The 3,498-nt window shown below is 45.1% G+C and overlaps 1 pseudogene; it reads right to left on the bottom strand.

Moving 5' to 3' along the window:
* Positions 1–2,120: 2,120 nt before the first annotated feature.
* On the bottom strand, positions 2,121–2,691 carry LOC125932147 (signal peptidase complex catalytic subunit SEC11A-like; annotated as a pseudogene).
* Between the last annotated feature and the right edge of the window lie 807 nt (positions 2,692–3,498).

Raw genomic sequence — 3,498 nt, 5'->3', positions numbered from 1 at the left:
TCGTGACCTGGCTGAAGTCGGAGGCTTAACCGACTGCGCCACCCAGGCGCCCCTCAATATCCTTTATAAACACAGACACACACGAAAACATGGAACAGAATACTAGCAAACAAAACCAAGCAATATGTAAAGAGGATTACATGTCATGACCAAGTGGAATTTAGCCCAGAAATGTAAGGTTGTGATTTGACATCCAATAATCAACCAATGGAATACACCGTATTAACAGAATAAAGGCCAACAACCACCTGATCATCTCCATTGAAATAGATAAAAATTGACAACAGCTAACACCCTTTCATGATAAAACCACTCGACACACTAGGAACGGAAGGCATCTTCCTCAACCTGATCAAAGGTATCTATGAAAAAACCCATAACTAACATCAGATCGATGGTGAAAGACTGAACGTTTTCTCCCTAAATGGGAACAAGACAAGGATGTTCACTCTTGCCACTTCCATGTCACATTGTATTGGATGTCGTAGCCAGGGCAATTAGGCAAGAAAAAGAAATAAATGGCAAACTGGGAAGGAGGAAGTACACTTAACACAGGTGCATTTTATAGCATGTATATTACACCTCAAGGACACTGTTTAACAAGTTGCTGCTACTGCAGTGATAACACTTGGAGCTTTGAGTCAAGGTTGTTGAAGTCAGGGATGCCTGGGTGGCTCAGTCGGTCGGGCGTCCGACTTTGGCTCAGGTCATGATCTTGCGGTCTGTGAGTTCGAGCCCCGCGTCGGGCTCTGTGCTGACAGCTCGGAGCCCGGAGCCTGCTTCGGATTCTGTGTCTCCCTCTCTCTCTCTCTCTGCCCCTCCTCAGCTCAGTCTCTCTCTCAAAAATAAATAAACATTAAAATAAATTTAAAAAAAAAGTAGATACAGTCCAGGAAGCACAAGTAATTGTGTGGGTTGACTTCAGACTATTTCTTCACCAGACAGCAGTGAACGAATATTACCTCCAAACGTCAGCCTCCAAAAGTTTTCACATTGGGAAAGGGAGTGAAAAATCTGTCAACATAGAACTTCTGAGCCTGAATCCATCAGGCCCAGAGGGCTCCTGTCTGCATTCAGATGGTTGCGGTCCAGACTGCATTGTGTCAAATCGGGAACGTGGCCACTTCCTTCCGGCAGAACCACTTGTCTCAGGTTCCTCTCCTCACCCGCACTATTGCCGGCTTCACTTTTTAAAAAAAAATGGTGTTCAAATACACATAACATAAAATTTACCATTTTAACCATTTTTAAGTATGCTGTTCAGTGGCATTCACGTTGTTAGGCAGCCATCACCACCGTCCATTTCCAGAAATTTTCATCTTCCTAAACTGAAACTCTGTACCTGTTTTTTGGTAAAAATTTTAAGTTTATTTATTGAGAGAGAGAGAGAGAGAGCGCAGGGGAGGGGCCAGAGAGCACAGAGCTGTCAGCACAGAGCCCGATGCCGGGCTCGAACCCACGTGTGTTTGAGGTCATTGAGCTGCCAGAGTTTTTATACATTCTAGATATTATTTTGTATCACGTATATGATCCGCAAAGGTTTCCTTCCATTCTGTGGGTTGCCCTTTTACTCTGTTAATAGTGTCCCTTGGTGCACAAAAACCTTTTAAAAATTTGATGTAGTCTAATTAATTTTTCTTTTGTTGCCTATGCTTTTTATGTCGTATCCCCAAATCAATGTCATGAAGCTTTCCTCCTATGTTTTCTTCATCCTTTTGCATATGGATATCCAATTTTCCCAGCACCATTTGCTGGGAATACCTTCTTTTCCCCTTGGCTTGTCTTGGCACCCTTGTCGATAATCAACTGACCATAAATGTGAAAGTTTATTTCTGGATTCGTTATTATATTCCATTGGTCTGCATGTCAGCTGGTTAACTATGTTTCGGCTCAACCTCCTAATATAAAAAATTCACCAACGTACAAAAATGTGGAAGTGTGACAATGGCAACATATGAAATCCCGTGATCGAGAGTCCCCTCGAGTGCCCACCATGCCGCCCATGCACCCACCCACCCACACCCTGGTGTGGAAACAGAAACTAATGCAAACCATTGCTAGCAAGAAGTGCCAACCTGTGTATTCGCCACTCCACCAATCAGAGGCCAATACCCTACTCCAAACATTCAGTAATGAAAAGTACCGCACCTTCCAGGAACAGCAAGGCAGACTTCTTACTCACGATGGACCAGCACAGACAAACCCAGCAAAAAGAGTACTGCATACTTAAACTGAGGCTAGTTACTCACGAGGATCGTTACAATCCCAATACAAGGGACAAATCCCCTTGCTCCCCCGACGACATCTCTTTTCTCCAGCCAGTGTTGTCCATGTTAAATAGAGGCCTCGGTCACTGACCGCATTATCATCTCCTTTGGTCAAAAACTTGACGGGTCTATTTTGCTTTTCATGAATCTTCAAGACTTGGTGAACTATACGAATCTCTCTTCCTTCTATCCTTGAAAACGATAATTTCTCCCTCTCGGGTGGGATCTTCAACTCGATTGGTTAAAAAGAGAGTATCTCCTCTGTGAAATGCAGGTTCCACGCTGTTAACCCCTTCCAGATGACCGTCAACCCCTTCCAGGTCATTAGCGCCGAGGAGACGATCATTCCAAAATTTAGGACTTGATAATATAGCAGGTGCTTACGCACTTACCGCACACGGTCCACAAAATCTAGAGACGGCATGGTGGGGCCGGCGAGGGCGACACGGGCAGCGGAGAGGGCCTCAGCTAGTTAACTTTTTAAAGTGCATCGCTCAGCCTGACCTGCCCTCTCTCTTAATCCTTCAGTTGTGGCCAATGTCTGAAGACCAAAATCCAAGTTAGGCCATCTTTCCACCCTGTCTCCCCCCCCATTTCCCTGGATACCAATTCCGTGTTTCCTACCCTGCCCTTCATTCCTTTTCCATCTCTGGACTTTTATTTCCTTTGCCTACAGCGTCCTTCCCTCCTCTTACCCTCATTTCCGTCTCTGCCTGCTCAAAACTGCCACTTCCTCTGTGAAGCCTTCTCCAATTTCAGTTGGAAATTCTCTCTTGTTCCTCTCAAGTCCCTGAAGTGCGTTTACTACCCTCCCGCTCATGTTGCATTGTTAAGCTTAGACAGGGTCCGGCCCCTCTGCGATACTGGTAACCTCTCTCTATGCCAAGAGCATTGTCTTCTGCCCAGTAGCCCATTGTCTGTTTTATACTTGTCACGGTACCCGGCACAGTAGTGTAGGATAGATGTATGCTCACTCCATAAGTCTTAATTCATCACCCCTGAGTGACCCACCAAGAAAATATAACAAAATCCCCCTTCTCCCACTGCAGTTGTGAGTGTCAGTCCCACAATGACTCTGGCTGGACTCAAGGTAGCAGCCAGGAAACTCTCAACAACTCTCCAGAAAATCCTCATCGCCAAAGGTGCGTGAATCTTTGCTTGTGCTGTGAGTTAACATTTATTCAGGCCCCGAGACATGCATTCCTATCCTTGCTTTTTTTTTTTTTTTTTT

This window comes from Panthera uncia, chromosome X (assembly GCF_023721935.1).
Source record: "Panthera uncia isolate 11264 chromosome X, Puncia_PCG_1.0, whole genome shotgun sequence".
Classification (NCBI taxonomy): domain Eukaryota; kingdom Metazoa; phylum Chordata; class Mammalia; order Carnivora; family Felidae; genus Panthera; species Panthera uncia.
The sequence above is the reverse complement of the archived record's forward strand: the minus strand, read 5'-3'. Positions and strand labels throughout refer to the sequence as shown.